The sequence below is a fragment of the Narcine bancroftii genome, chromosome 5 (genome assembly GCF_036971445.1).
Source record: "Narcine bancroftii isolate sNarBan1 chromosome 5, sNarBan1.hap1, whole genome shotgun sequence".
Classification (NCBI taxonomy): Eukaryota; Metazoa; Chordata; class Chondrichthyes; order Torpediniformes; family Narcinidae; genus Narcine; species Narcine bancroftii.
In genome coordinates, this window is record NC_091473.1 from 148089150 (window position 1) to 148105916 (window position 16767).

Here is a 16767-nt window from a genome sequence, read left to right on the forward strand (position 1 = left end):
CAAATTCACTGATGAATCTACTGGGTAGTAGGTTGTAAACAAAGAGCGATGAGTCACCATGCAGGAGGGAGATTGACAACCTGGCTGAGTGGTGACACCAACGACAACCTCACACTCAATGTCACCAAAACCAAGGAGCTGATTGTTGACATAAGGAAGGGAAAACCAGAGGTGTACGATCCAGTGATTATTAGGGGATCAGAGGTGGAGAGGATGGCCAAATTCAATTTCTAGGGAGTCATTATCTCGTAAGATTTTTCCTGGACCCAACACACTAATGGCTTCATGAAGAAAGCACGGCAATGGCTCTACTTCTTCAGGAATTTGTGAAGGTTTGGTATGATATCGGAAACCCTGGCAAATTTCTACAGATGTGTGGTGGAAGGCTGCATCATTGTCTGGTATGGGGATACCAACATCTTGAGAATAAAGCCCTGAGAAAGGTAGTGGACATAGCCCAGGACGTCACAGGCAGAACCCTCCCCACTGTCGAGAACATCTACGGGGAACGCTGAAGCAATCATCAAAGACCCACACCACCTATGCCATCAAGTAAGATGTAGAGGTGCCACAAGACTCATACCCACCAAGTTCAGGTACAGCTGCTACCCCTCCACCCTAACCCATAACAACAAACTCAATCAAAGTCTCAATTAAAGACACTTACTTTAGTACTTTATTGATTATTTTTCTCTTTGAATTGCAGTCAGTTTGTTTACATTTCTTTATTTGCTTACGAGTGTTCATTGAGTAATGTATTTTTTGCACGATCAATAAGTGGTGATTCTGCCTTGCCTGCAGGGAAATGAATCTCGGGGTTATATGTCATGTATATATTTTGACAATGAATCTCAACTTAGAAATTCTTTCCTCCCCATTGGCGCAGAAGCGACATGAGCGTGAAACTGCGAACCTCCAGACTGAAGGACAATTTCTTTCCCGCTGCTGTCAGGCTCTTGAATGGACCTCATGCTGGTAAAATATGATGCCTTTGTTGTGTGTAATTGAACTTTTCTCCAAACTCGACACCTTCTCTGATTTTCGCTGTGCTCTGCACTCTGACCTATGGTGACACTACACCCTGCACGTTTAGAACATAGAACACTACAGCACAGTACAGGCCCTTCGGCCTTCGATGTTATGCCAACCCATATATTCCTTGAAAAAAAAGGACAAAACTCTCCCTATTCCGTAACCCCTGATTTTCTTTCTAGAAGTCTGTCTAGAAGTCTCTTAAATGCCCCGAATATTTCATCCTCCACCACAATCTCCAGCAAGGCATTCCAGGCATCCACAGCTCTCGGTGTAAAAAAACTTGCCCCTGATGCCTGCCTCCCCTAAACTTCCCTCCCTTCACTTCGTACAGATGTTCTCTGGCATTTTCCATTCCTGCCCTGGGAAACAGGCACTGGCTGCCCACCCTATCTATGCATCTCTTGATCTTAGAGCCCTCTATTAAGTCTCCTCTCATCCTTCTATGCTCCAAAGAGAAAATCCCAGCGCTGTTAACCCGGCCTCATAAAACTTATTTTCCAGTCCAGGTGAACATCCAGGTAAATCTCCTCTGCCCCCTCTCCAAAACCTCCACGTTCCTCCTGTAATGAGGTGACCAGAACTGAACACAATAGTCTCAAGTATTTTGCTCTCCCCTGCACTACCTGCCAATGCAGAAACCAACAGAGATATTCATCAGTGAATGTTAACTAACAGAAAAAAAAACCCATGAATCAATATTGCTATATGCTGTCAGGTCGTCCAAGTACTTCCTCCATCTGCGGTCAGTTGACCAAAAAAATTCTTCCGTCTCTGCAGCTTTGCTTGACACCAACATGAGTTTATTTCAATGCTTTTCTTTAAGCGCTGAAAGCATCTTGCAGAGGAGCCTTTCAATTTCTCCAACGTGATGACAATAGCTTTGAAAAGCTCAACTTGAGGAAGATGTTTCCTGGCTTTCACATTCACGGTCTTAGCATAAAAGGTTGGTGGTTTATGAAGGCAAAGAAGGGAAATTTCTTCACTCAAAGAGAAGTGAATCTTTAGAATTCTCCACCGTGTGGGCTGTGGAAGTTCATCTCTTACGTTCATCCTGAACATGAGCTGCTCGGTTTCAAGAAATCAAAGGATCCGGGAATTGTGACCAAAAATGATCTCGATGAATGGCTCATATTACAGCGTAGCAACAGGTCCTTTCGGTTCATGTCCCGGGTCGCACAATTCTATCTGAATTGACCGACAAACCCAATGTGTTTTGAAGGGTGAGAGAAAATTGGAGCACCCAGAGGAAACCCACGCAGATATGGGGAGAGTGTGCCAATTCCTCATGGACAGTCAAAGCCTGGTCGCTTGGCGCTGTAACAGAGTCGCTTTGCTAACCAAGCTGCCTGATGGGGTAACCCTCTCCAATCGCAACCTCTCCCTCAAGGTCAGCAAAATGAAAGAGATGGTCATCGACTTCAGCAAATGGGTCAGGGCACATGCTCTTGCCTATCTCATTGGTGACAAGGTGGTGCGAGTGGAGAGCTTTCGGTTAAAGATCAGCAACAATTCTCCTTGGTCCAACGTCAATGACACAAAATAAAAATGGCGGCACTGGCACTGGTGCAGACCCAGGCAGAGCAGGGAGTGGTGACACAGGGCTTCTGCATAGGGATCCACCAGCCGGTCCAACTACTGACGGCTCCGTCCATGCTGTTCGTGGGCGACATGTGGCCAAAGGATTTACTAGAAGCCGCGGACTACTGGGGTCAAGATTGGCTCAAGGAGGTATGGCAATCGGGATGCGAGAGGGTGCCGAGGGCGGGAGGGGCTCCCGAGTGATCTCAGGCGCTGGAGCTTTCTAGATCGTGCCAGGGGTTTGGATCTGGACCTGGTGTGTTGGTGATTTGGATTGAAGTCTGTGTGGACTTTAGAGGCTACAGGATCTTTGAAGACGAATCCATGGACATTCAGTGAAGCTGAGGAGACTCTCTTTTGATTCTCTTCCCTAACTGTAAGGGGCGCCGGGCAATTTCTGCTCATGGCAAATCTTTATCTGCCTTATAACAGATTGAATGCAATTTTGTGTAATATTACATTTGTTTTATGACAGGACAGTAAAAGAATCTTGAATCCTGAATCTTGAACTAAGGCCAAGGAAAGGTACAAACACCTCTCCTTCGTCAGAAGCCCAATGAAGTTCCGTTTGTCCCCAATGTCTCCTACCAACACATGGTAGAAAGGGTCCTGTCCACACTTTAAGAGGGAACCCCCCCCCTCCCTCCGCTGTCCCGATGTGAATGCTGCTCAAACTAATCTCCCCTCCAACTCCATCTATGCTTTCCAGCATGCTACCCCAGTCACCCTCTCATCTCCACACCCACCCAACTATCGGCCAGAAGGTTCGAAAACACAAGCCACCAGATTAAAGAGCATCTTATTTTGAGATTCTTGAATGGGCACCCAATACAAATCTCTTGATTTCATTAAATTATATTAGTTTCCCCACCCACCCCCAAGATAAAACTAGAAGGCACAGATTTAAGGTTCAAGGGGAAAGATTTAAAAGAGAGCAGTGTCCAGGGAGTATGGCCACCTAGCTAGGAATAAAAAAGATAAGAAAGGTAGGATGGAGATTAGGGTAGAAGGTAAAAAAGAGAATATATGTGAGGGTCATTCTCTGAGATGCATATATTTTAATGCAAGAAGCATAGTGAACAAGGTAGATGAGCTGAGAGCATGGACAGATACTTGGGGTCACGATATTGTGGCAATTAGTAAGACCTGGCTACAGGAGGGGCAGGACTGGCAACTTAATGTTCCGGGATACATTTGTTTTAGATGTGATAGATACTTGGGGTAAAAAAGGAGGAGGAGTTGCTCTGCTTATTAGGGAGGACATTACTGCCGTGAGGTGGCAGGATGGTATGGAGGGATCGACCAGTGAGGCTGTTTGGGTGGAATTGAGGGGTGGAGGAGGCAAGAGGGTGCTAATAGGGGTGTATTACAGACCACCAAATGCGCCAAGGGAATTAGAGGAACAAATTTATAGGGAGATAACATATATGTGTGAAAATCATAGGGTAGTGATCATGGGAGATTTTAACTTCCCACACATTGATTGGGATACCCATACGGTTAGAGGGCTGGATGGGCTGGAGTTCGTTAAATGTGTTCAGGATTGTTTTCTAAATCAGTTAGTAGAAGAACCGATTCGGGATGGTGTAATACTGGATCTCCTGTTAGGGAACGAGCTAGGTCAGGTAGCGGACATTAATGTTGGAGAACCAATTGGATCTAGTGATCCTAATTCTGTTAGTTTTAGGGTAATTTTAGGGAAGAGCAAGGAGAGGCCTAAAGTTGAGGTTCTGGATTGGAAAAGAGCAAATTTTGTAGGAATAAGAAGTGATTTGGGGAGTATTGAGTGGGACAGGATATTTTCAGGTAAGGATGTTAATGAAAAATGGAGGATATTCAAAAAAGAAATTTTGAGGGTACAGAGTAGTTATGTCCCAGTGAGGATCAAAGGAAAGGCTGGAAGTCATAGGGAGGCTTGGTTTTCGAGGAATATTGGAAATTTGGTTAGGAGAAAAAGGGAGGTGTACAAGAGGTATAAAGAGCAGGGAGGAGGACTACAAGGAGTGTAGAAGGAATCTTAAGAAAGAAATTAGAAAGGCCAAAAAAAGGCATGAAGAGGCTTTGGCTGACAGAATAGAAATAAATCCAAAGGGTTTCTATAAGTACATTAAAAGTAAAAGATTAGTGAGAGATAAAATTGGAGCCCTTGTAGATAGCGAGGGTAGGCTGAGTGAGAAGTCTGAGGAAATGGGGGAAATTTTGAATGATTTCTTTGCCTCGGTATTCACTAGGGAAAAAAATGTTGAACCAGTTGAAGTAAAGAAAAATAGTGGGGTGGTCATGAAGCATACAAGGATAACCGAGGAGGTAGTGATGACTGTGTTAAAAAAGATAAAGGTGGATAAATCTCCCAGACCGGACAAAATATTCCCTAGGACACTCAGGGAGGCTAGTGGACAGTTAGTGGGGCCATTAACAGAGATATTTAGGATGTCACTGGCCACGGGGGTGGTACCAAAGGATTGGAGGGTGGCGCATGTGGTTCTTCTGTTTAAGAAAGGGTTCAAATGCAAACCTGGGAATTATAGGCCTGTAAGTCTGACGTCAGTGGTGGGCAAGTTGATGGAAAGTGTTCTGAGGGATGCTATTTACAAATTTTTGGAGGTACAAGGATTGATAGGGAGTAATCAGCATGGTTTTGTCAGGGGTAGATCATGCTTGACAAACCTGATTGAGTTCTTCGAGGGGGTTACAAAAAAGGTTGATGAAGGGAAAGCTGTGGATGTTGTCTATTTGGACTTTAGTAAAGCTTTTGACAAAGTTCCCCACAGGAGGTTAGGAAAAAAGGTGGAGGCATTAGGTATAAATAAGGAGGTAGTGAAATGGATTCAGCAGTGGTTGGATGGAAGGTGTCAGAGAGTCGTGGTAGAAAATTGTTTGTCCAATTGGAGGCCGGTGACTAGTGGAGTTCCTCAGGGTTCGGTCCTGGGTCCACTATTATTTGTTATATATTTAAACGATCTGGATGTAGGGGTGGAGAATTGGATAAGCAAGTTTGCGGATGACACAAAGATTGGTGGTGTTGTGGACAGTGAGGTAGATTACTGTAGATTAAAAGGTGATTTAGGAAGGCTGAAGGTGTGGGTTGAGAAATGGCTGATGGAATTTAATACAGATAAATGTGAGGTGCTACATTTTGGAAAGGCAAATTTAAATAGGTCATATACATTGAATGGTTGACAATTGAGGAGTGCAGAGCAACAAAGGGATTTAGGAGTTATGGTAAATAGTACCCTCAAGGCTGATACTCAGGTAGATGGTGTAGTGAAGAAGGCATTTGGAATGTTGGCCTTCATAAATCGGAGTATTGAATTCAAGAGTAGGGAGGTTATGATGAAATTGTACAAGGCATTGGTGAGGGCAAATTTGGAGTACTGTGTACAGTTTTGGTCACCAAATTATAGGAAAGATATAAAGAAAATAGAGAGAGTGAAGAGAAGGTTCACGAGAATGTTGACAGGATTTCAGGGTCTGAGTTACAGGGAAAGGTTGTGCAGACTGGGGCTTTTTTTTCTCTGGAGCGTAGAAGATTGAGAGGGGACTTGATAGAGGTGTTTAAGATTTTAAAAGGGACAGACAGAGTAAATGTGGATAGGCTTTTTCAATTAAGAAAGGGGGAGATTCAAACTAGAGGACATGGTTTAAGATTGAAGGGGGAAAATTATAAGGGGAACATGAGGGGAAATTTCTTTACGCACAGGGTGGTGGGGATGTGGAATGAGCTTCCGACAGACGTGGTTGAGGCGGGATCATTGGTTACGTTTAAGGAAAGACTGGATCGTTACATGGATAGGAGGGGACTAGAGGGGTATGGACCGGGTACTGGTCAGTGGGACTAGGAGAGTGGGGATTTGCTACGGCATGGACTAATAGGGTCGAACTGGCCTGTTCTGTGCTGTAAGTGGTTATATGGTTATATTATAGGACCTGAGGGGCAACTTCTTCACACAGAGGGTGGTGGGTGTGTGAAACCAGCTACCAGAGGAACCTGTAGAGGGCGGGACAGTTACAGCATTTAAAAGCCACTTGGATAGGTATAGGCCCGAAACGTTGGTGATAAACATATATGTTATATATATTTACCTCCAATGGATGCTGTGAGACCTGCTAAGTTATTCCTGGACTTTTGTGTTTTTACTACAATCTGCAGACTTTCGAGTTTGACAGGAACATCACAAAAGTTCAGAAATGCTGGAGGAACTCAGGGTATGAGCAAAAAGCAGTTAGATGCCTGAATTAAAAGGAAAAGCAGGAGACGTGTCTCAGACAAACAGATAGAAGGTGTGAATTGGATCTGGATAGAATCTTACATCAGATACATATCTTTTCCTCCTGTGGATTCTGCGAGAGCCGCTGAGACCCTCCAACATTTCGGTGTTTTTACGACACTCACAGCACCTGCCTGCTTCCGCGTTTCACTCCTTGGACAGGTGCATGGACCAGAAGGATACGCACCAAATGCAGGCAAATGGAACTGGCTTAGATAGAGGATGGACAACTCGGTGCACCTGGGTGAGTTGGGGCCGAAGGGCCTGTTTCCACGCTGTAATATTCTCTGATGCTACTTCTGGGGTCCTAATTGTTCCGTTTGTTTCTTGAAGAAGAACAACTTTGTGTGGTTTTAACACTTCAAGAACTTTATTTATTTTCGAACTGCTTGAACCAACAGCGGACTCGACTTCGACCGCAGTCTGCTTTTGCTCCCGCGTAACCTGCTGGCCTTGATAACTGGGAAACGTAATTCTTTTATTTGACATGCATAATAACACATCTTTCCCCTTTTAAAAAAAAACAATTAAGAAGGTCAAACGTAATACTATGTCTACATAACAAGTGTATATACATGCCGTGGCCAGACTCATTTCACTCAGCAGCTTTCAGTCAGTCTCTGAGGTGGCTTAACAGTCCTTTGTGGTCTGGTCTGTGTTTCCACCGGAGCATTGCTCGCATTTGCTGCGTTAGTACTTGGGTCTTTCTATGAGCTCTGAACAACACGTTCCTTTTCTACATGTGCCGGCCCCTTTTGTGTACTGGCAGGTGTTGGGTGACGAGCTTGTGGTCGCAGTTCCTTCTCAGAGGTGTCCCAGCCTCTGCCTGGATCTGGTAGGAATGTGGATCTATTTCCTCTGGCGTCAACCCTGTGCCAGAATTGTGATCTCCAGGCTTCAGGGTTGGGAGGCTTTTTGCAGTCTGTTTCTGTTTCACTTGGAACAAAATACTCCTCAAATTTTGTCATCATTATATATGTCCAATGTGAAAGCTTTCTCATTAATTCGAAAACGATTATAGATGTCCAAGGTATCTTCACCCATCACGTGTAGAAATATAGACGCTTTCTGCTTTCCATCTGTCTCTCCCGCTCCACCAGCCTCTATACAAATGTTGAATTGCTGTTTGAACTGCTTCCAATTATTGCTAGATTGCCAGTAAACTGCATCGGTGTGTGAGGATTTAACTTATCCCTGACGGGAACTATTGTCTTTTCTTACTTGCTCACACACTTCTGACACCATGTTATGTTTGTTCCTTGAAGAAGAACAACCTTGCGTGATTTTAACGCTTAAACAACTTTATTTTTCAGGCTGCTTTAACCAACTACGCACTCGTTTGAGAGATTCGAGTTTCTCTCCTGGTACCAGAAATACGGTCTGAGCTTCGACCAATACTTAGCCGAGATTCGCACACTGAGCAAGTCCTGTGAGTTTGGAGGTTTGAAAAACTCACTCACTAGAGACAGAATAGTTTGCGGACTTCCGGATAATGGACTGAGAGAAAATATGTTGTGTGAGAAAGATTTGACGCTGGAAAAGGCTGTGAGCCCACACAATCACAAGCTAAGGAACTGCTTGAACTAACAATGCTCTCAACTTCGATCTATTTTTGTTCCCGCACTCCTTGCAAGCTGGGAAATGTACCCTATGTTTCTGTGTTTAAGTCAACCAGCGTATAAGTTGACCCCCATTTTCAGCCTAATTTTAAGGGTTTTGTGGTATATCCAGCATATAAGTTGACCCCCAACTTTTGGGCTGCTCGGGCTTCTCAGGAATAACCCAATTTTTTTTAAAACACCCCAATCCCAAGTAACAAAGCTGCAAGTTAAGTAAGTTAAAAAATAAACCTCGGCCTACCGGGCAGCAGCGGTGACAGCCCACAGAGCTGGACTGCTGGCATCATGCTCCTGGTGGGAGAAGGAACCTCAGCCTACCGGGCAGCATTGTGGCAGCGGCACCTCAGGGTCCCAGGTTGGAGCGGTTACTGCGGCGCCCAGTGGTAGGGAGGTGTCAGGGTGTGGCAGGGACTTATATGCCAAATTGACGTCAGTCGGGTTTTTACGGTGAACTTAAGGGCTGATAAGTATTTCTGGCATATAAGTCAACCTCCCCTTTTAAATAAACTATTTAGTTTCATGACTTGACTTATGCACCTGTATATAAGGTAGTTTATTTTAATTATACACGCACACTAATGGGAAGAATAATCCAGTCTATCCATGTAATTCTCAGTGCCCCATTGTATGTGGTTTCCAATTTGGCCAATCGTTTTATTGAAACTTCTCAAAAATGAACACCATTTCCCCCCCCATCGACAGAGCTCACTGACTGTAAAATATTGGAGAAGTGCCTTTTTTATTATGAACAGACCAGTAGGAGAGATGACGAGATGAGTAGTAAATCATGTTAGACAGTGGGATAAAAAAAACCTCCAGATGGAGCAAAGTCTTTCAAGAACCAACAAGATGTGACAAAGCATCAGTGACCATCTCCCCCAATTACTTCCTTCCACATAATCAGTTTCAGCCGTTTTCTCCCTCTACATCTGCAGTCAGGGAAAAGAAAATGTGCGTTTGAACTTCATTGTTGAATAGTTTACGGAACTCATTTTGGCAGCGAAAGGATCTTGTGGCTAGATTTTCATCTCTTGTGAAGTCAGCCGACTTGGCCACAACCTTGGTTGCTGTGGTTGTCTGCATTGTTGAAGTTCAAGTGGTGGGACTCGAGTTGGAAGGGCTCAAGCCCCGCCCTTGTTCCCTTGGCACTGAGAGTGGGCTGGTGAGCGGGTACGGTCATCTTGCAGATGCCACCTTTCAGGTGAGTGAAAAAACACTGAAAAGCCAGACGAACTCCGCCCAGTCTCACAGTGTTCATCGGAGGTAAAGATGTATGACCAATGTTTCGGGCCAGACCCAATCTTCAAAGTATAAGCAAAAAGCAGGTGGGTGTTCTAATTAAAGACTAAAGATTAAGGGGGAAGAATTGGAGGGGCAGAAGTCTAAACCTAACAGACAAGAGGTGTTAATTGAATATGATCAGAGGAAAGATAGAATTGATTTTGGCTCTGTGAAAGGAGACAGAGGGAAAAAGGGAAGAGAGAGGGAGAAGGCACTTTCAAGCAGGGAAAACACCTGGCTGTAAAGGCGGAGGTTCTTTTCCCTTACTGCTAAAGACATATCTTCCTGAATGTGCCGTTCCCACCCTTCTCAGGGAAGGATTATCGGCGGAGCCCAGCGCTCCACCACCTGACATGAATGTACAGCCACAGTAAGCAACTGGTTAGGGGCGGGCTGATGATGCCGTCAGCCCGCGTCCCATCTCCCCACTCACCGCTCTCCCTCCATGACCCCTAAAGTGAGGGGCGGCGGGTGGGAGGCACTGGGGCAGCGGGGGCGGGCGAGGCAGCGGGGACTGGCATGGCAGTGGGAGCCTTCGGGACAGTGGGAGCCATTGAGAGCCATCAGGGGCCACTTTGGCCTTCAGGACCACTCTCAGGCTCAAATCGCGGCAAAGCAATGGCCATCTTCCCTACCCATAATCCCCCACGCAGCTACAACTGTTCTGGGAGGTTCCAGCTGCGTGGGGGATTATGGGTAGGGAAGACAGCCATTACTCTGATGCACATGTACGATGGGTGGTGCTACGGCATCAGTCACCCCGTCTCTATTGACACTGTCTGCTACGAGACATCTCTTGATATGAATGTGACGCTGGGGCAGCCTTTTAGGGCTGTATCTGAAAGGTAAGCTTTAAGTTTTAGATCCACTCTTGTAGCCGGCCTCCAGGCGGAGGCCTAACATGAAATGGCCTAGAGAGAGAGAGTGAGAGAGAGAGGGGGGGGGGTGGGAGAGAGTGAGGGAGAGAGGGAAAGAAAGCAGGAGGAAAGGAGATGGGGGGTAGAAGATGGGGAGGCAGGAGTTTTTAATGGAAACTGGAGAAGTCAATGTTAATGCTATCTGGTTCTCTCATTCTTCCCCATTAATCACTAGTCTTCAAATAAAAAGTATGCTTGCTTTTTGGTTACATCTTGAGGAAGGGCTTAGGCCCGAATGTCAGCAATACATCTCTACCTCCTGTGGACGCTGCAAGACCAGCCGAGTTCTTCACCCATTTCTCTGGCTTTTTACTACAATCACAGTGTCTGCAAACTTTGGTGTTTCAATCCCGCCCACTGAACTCATCCATGCGAGGTGTTGACTGCAGAACAACATCACCCTCCCACACCACCACCCCCCCCCCCGCCCGCCCATCCCTGCCCAGCATCTCTTCTCTTGGGATCCTTCGGGCAGAAGGTACAGAAGTCTGAAATCCAGAACCTTTAGGTTCAAAAACAGCTGTCAGGCTGTTGAACCATGTCCTAACCCTACACCTCCAAAAGATTTGACCACAATAAGTGTGAGGTGATGCATTTTGGAATGACAAACCAGTAGGCTGAGCGCAGGGTTAATGGTCAGTTATTTAAAAGTGTGGATGAACAGAGGGACTTTGGGGTTCAAATTCATATATCCTTCAAGGTCGCCACGCAGATTGATAGGATAGTTTAGAAGGCCAATGGGATGCTGGGCTTCATTAATAGGGGGATTGAGTTCAAGAGTAGTGAGGTAATATTACAAATCTCTGGTGAGGCCACACAAAGTATTCTGTTCAGTTCTAGTCACCTCATTCTTTGAAGGATGTGAGATTTACCAGAATGATGCCTGGATTGGAAAATAAGTCTGATGAGGCAAGGTTAGCAGAGCTAGAACTTTTCTCTTTGGGGCACAGAAAGATGAGAGGAGATTTAATGGAGGTCGACAAGATTATGAGAGGCACAGATAGGGTGGACAGCCAGCCCCTTTATCCCCAGGGCAGGATCAGCAAACACCAGAGGACATGCGCACAAAGTGAAGGGAGGGAAGTTTAGGGAAGACGTCAGGGGTACGTTTTCTTTTTACTCAGAGAGTTGTGGGAGCCTGGAATGCCTTGCCAGGGGTGGTGGAAGAGGCTGAAACATTAGGGCCATTTAGGAAACATGTGGATGGAAGGAAAATGGAGCGTAACAGGTTAGGGAGGGTTTGTGTAATTTTTAAAGAATATATGGGTTAGCACAATATCGAGGGCTGAAGGGCCAGCATTGCACTGGAGTGTTCTATGTTCTATGAATGGCTCCTTTCAGTGTGGTTAAGTTTAGAACTCAGAACATTACAACACAGTACAGGTCCTCCAGCCCACGATGTTGTGTTAACCTACTCCACAATTGATCTAATTTTCCCCTCCTGCACGCCCATAATCCTCTATTTGCCTGATATCCATGTGCCTATCGAAGAGTCACTTAAATGTCCTCTATCATACCGGTGTCCACCACCAACTCCGATAATGCATTCTAGACACCAACTACTCTCTGAGTAGAAGCCTTACCTCTGGCGTCTCCCCCGAACTTTCCTCCACTCACCTGCAACAGATGACCTCTGGTACTTGCTATTGCCGCCCCAGGAGGATTAAAAAAAAGGTGCTGGATCTCCACCTGACCTAAGCCCCTCATAATCCTAAATACCTATTTTAGTAATCCAACCATTGGAATTTTCCAAATGTCCCTGAAACCAGCAGCAGAACTGAGAAGCCTGAACTATGGCCCAGATTTGGAAAACATTTTTGCAACATTGAGAGTCACCGTTAATATTCCCTTTGGATTTTCTTTAAAAAAGCAGTTTCATATAAAATGCCCAGAGTAGCAGGATGTGATTCTCACTGCCAGACGGCAGTTCCATGTCGAGCCATTAATTATCCTTCATACTGACAAGAATTCCATTCGCTCTAACGAGGCTTGTGCAGGGAAGTGGACGGAGCCAGGAATGAACATGAATACCCAACATTTTCTGTATAAACATAACTCAAACCAGTTATATCTCATTACCAAGGTAGCCAATGCTCTATCTTCTGCTGAGCACACATAACTCAAAGGTTTTTGTTGCTTCAGAACATGTTCACCAAGACAATCTAACATCTGCACCTGAATGTTGTTTACTCGAAACAAGCAGGGGTGAATGGAACAGTGCGTCTGGTCACTTTTATTAGTACAAAGGAAAAGACGATGGCCTACATTGTCTTCTTTTGTTCTTTTACAATATATTGAACAAGTAAATAGCAACCAGCTCTTTTAAATATTCTGCTCTCTGAACACTGCCAGGACCCAAGCTGTTCTGTATAATGTGGTGCTCAGTCAATAGTGAACCCGGGCAGAACTCCAAGGGCTGATGGTAAAGATGAGAAGGGGAAGCGGGAGGAGAGGGGGAGGGGAAGGGTGAGAGAGAGGGGGGAGGAGGAGAGAGGAAAGGGTGGGAGAAGGGGAGAGAGGGGGAGAAAGAGGGAGGGGCAGGGAGGAGGGGGTGAAGGTCGGGAGGGAGGAGGGGGTAGTGGGAAGGGAAGAGGTGGGCGAGGGGGGGAGATGGGATGGGAGAGGGGAGGGAAAGGGGAAAGGGAGAGGGGTATGGTGGAGGGGAGAGAGGGATGGGGAGGGAGGGAAAAGGAGGAGGTGGGGGAGGGGGACAGAGAGGGAGGGGAAGGATAGGGGCAGGGGTGGGAGGGGGAGGGAGGAAGCAGGGGAGATGGGGAGGAGGAGGGAGAGGGGTGTGGTGGTTGGGAGAGGGAGGAGGTAGGGTAGTGGAAGGGGAGGGATGGGAGTGAGAGAGGGAAGAGGGTGGGGTGGGAAAGGGAGAGGAGCATGGTGGAGGAGGGAGAAAGCAGAGGTGGGTGAGGGGAGGGAGAGGTAGGAGTTGGGGAGGTAGGGGGAGAGAGAGGAAGAGAGGGAGGTGTGGGAAAGGGGGAAGAAGTGAGGGAGGGAGAGGATGGAGTGGAAGGGACTGAATGAGAGGGAGGAGGTGAGGTGGGAGGGAAGGGAAGAGATAAGAAAGAGTGAGAGAGAAAAATAGATTGAGATAGTGGGGAGAGAGAGAGAATAAGTAAGTGGAAAAGAGGGGTCAGGCAGAAGAGGAGGGGAGGAAGAAGGGGAGAGAATAAGGAATCGGGAAAGTAGGAGGCAAATGAAAGGGGAAGCAGAAAGTGAAAGAGGAGAAGAGAGAGAAAAAGGAGGAGAAAGCAAGGGAGAAGCAGAGGGAGGAGTGGAGGTAAACAGCAGACAGGCAGAGAGGGAGAGGCAAAGGAGGAAGTGGGAGAGGCAGAGAGTCGGCGGCTAAAAGGATGCCAGGGAGAGAAAGATGGAGGAAAAAATGGGCGTGGAGTAAAAGGTGGAGAAAAATAGAGGACGAGAGAGAGAGAGAGTGAAAAAGGCAGAAAATGGGTAAGGGAGTGCAGCAGAAAGAAAGAAAAATTGAAAGAGAGTATTAGAAAGGGAAGGAGAGAGTCACGGAGTCATACAAGGTGGAAATAGACCCATCGGCCCAACTTACCCATGCCATCCAAAATGTCCCACCCACACTAATCCCATATTTCTCTTAACTCATCCTATCCCTGTATCTGTCCAAATGTTTCCAATAGTACCTGCCTCAACCACATTCTCTGGCAGCTATTCCGTACACCCACCACCCTATGTGTAAAAAATGACCTCTCAGGTTCCTGTTAAATCTCTCACCTCTCACCTTAAACCCGTGTCCTTTGGTTTCCGACTCCCCTACTCTGGGCAAAAGAAATTGTGTTTTCATCCATTCGATTCAACTCATGATTTTGAACACCTCTAGGAGATTGTCCCCTCATCCTCCTGTGCCCCAGAGAATAAAACCCAGCCTGATGAACTCCTCCCTTCACCTCAGGGCAATTATCCTAGTAACTACTCTCTGCACCCTCTCCAGTCTGATGTCACTTTTCCTGGAGCACGGTAAGCAAAAACTAGACACAATACACAGAGAAGAGATAGGCAGTGAGTGGGAGAGGGAAACGGTAGGCAGTGAGTGGGAGAGGGAAACGGTGAGGCAGAAGCAGGAGGAAGACAGAGAAGGGGAGTGAGAGAGGGAGAGAGAGAGAGAGAGAGAGAGAGAGAGAGAGAGATGCTGAGAAAGAAGAAAAGTTATATCAGGGTGAATCGGAGAGAGAACCACAGAAATATAGAACATTACAGCTTATTCCCACTGTCCTGCCTCAGTCCATATCATTTCCATCTGTGTACCTAATTTTATCCTTGTTGCCTTATGCACCTCTCTCTTCCTCTTAGTCAGATCCACAATAACCCTCAAAAAACAAGGCTCCTTATGCCTGCTATCCTTTTAAATTAAAAAAAATTACATTTTGACATTATGGTAACAGGCCATTCAGCCCACGAGTCGGTACTGCCCAATTTACACCCCATTAGCCCCGGTATGTTTTGAACGGTGGGAGGAAACTGGAGCCCCCAGGGAAAACCCACATAGACATGGGGAAACACATACAAACTCCTCACAGACAGCGTGGGATTCGAACCTAATCGCTGGCACTGTAAAGGGCTACCCCAACCATGCCGCCCTTTAAAATTAAAAAAAAATTCAGACATACAATACAGTAACAGACCATTTCAGCCAGCGAGTCCATTCTGCCCAGGTTTTAGACCGAATTAGCTGACACCCCGGTATATTTTGAATGGTGGGAGGAAACCGGAGCCCACGGGGAAAACCCACGTAGACAGGGGGAGAACGTAGAAACTCCTTACAGACAGCGCGAGATTCGAACCCTGGTCCCGATCGCTGGCGCTGTAAAGGTGTTGTGCTGACCGCTACGCCCACCGTGCTGCCCATCACACAATCTTGAGAGGAACGGTTAGTGTAATGGTTAGCACAATGCTGTAACAGCGGCAGCAACTGGGGTTCGAATCTGCTGCTGTCTGGAAGGACCTTGTACGTTCTTCCTGGGTCTGCGTGGGTTTCCTCCGGGTACTCCGGGTACAATAATAAACTTATTGGGATCGTTGGAGTCATTTGAGCGTAATTGAGCAGCACGGGTTCGTGGGCCGAAAGGGCCTGTTACCGTGCTGAATGCCTAAATTTACAATTTAACATACAAACTCCATACTCTCTAAATGTCACCTTTGCAGGCCTTCCATTTACCAAGCATATCCTTGCCAGAAAACAACCTAGCCCAAATCCACGCCTTCTAGATCCCTTCTCATTTACACAAAGTTGGCCTTTCTCCAATTAGGATCTCAGGTGGAAATGGAGAGTATGTCAGGGAGGAGGGCAAGCCAGAGATAAAGAGAGCAAGAAGGGTGCAGAGCAGAACGCCTTGCATTTAAGCCACGGGACATTGCGGTCAGATGAGAAGCCTTGTTACAGCCCTGTTTTTGAAGGCATGGTAAATAACACCACAGAGGTCACCGCAGTGACCACCAGCAAAGTTTTCAACCATTGCAAATGTGAAGAAAATAAGTGGTGCTGGTAATGCAGAGGTTGGCTTGCGGAAATCCAACTTTATTCAACTTCTGAAGTAAATTTTCAAAGTATTTTTTCCAAACCAGTAATCACAATATTGGAACAGTTCATCGATGACTGGATACAGTCGATGTTCCGTTAGTTTATTTATGGGTAGTGTGGGGGAGATTATTCAATGAAATGAAAGAATTGCAGCAAGTGTGTGCAGATGTATACACTGTGCATGACGAGGGCAATACTCTGTGGGCTTCCACAGAAAACAGGCGTTCCTGATTAACGGAGAAATTGGCCTGTAGGCAATTCTAAAGAGTGGAACACCGATCCAAGATTCAAAATTCCTACAAAATAAACAAAGTTTGCTTTGCCTGCTTGCCGTGTAAAGCCACGCCGAGCCGCCACTATTCCAGTGCCACTGTCAAGACGAGGAAGAGAAGCAGAGATGTCGAGTATCCATGGATTCTTCCGAGGTTGTAGCCTCCCAGCCGCACAGCCTCTTGCCCGGTCCAGCAGTGAACCCGAGATCCAGGCGTCCATGCCTCCCTCCTTGCCTCTCT

The 16767-nt window shown here is 46.3% G+C and overlaps 1 protein-coding gene across 8 annotated transcripts in view; it reads right to left on the reverse strand.

The window, feature by feature from the left end:
- The window catches only part of adgrl2a (adhesion G protein-coupled receptor L2a), a 905078-nt gene that overhangs the window by 600211 nt on the left and 288100 nt on the right, over nucleotides 1–16767 (reverse strand). The gene's annotated exons all lie outside the window — the stretch shown is intronic.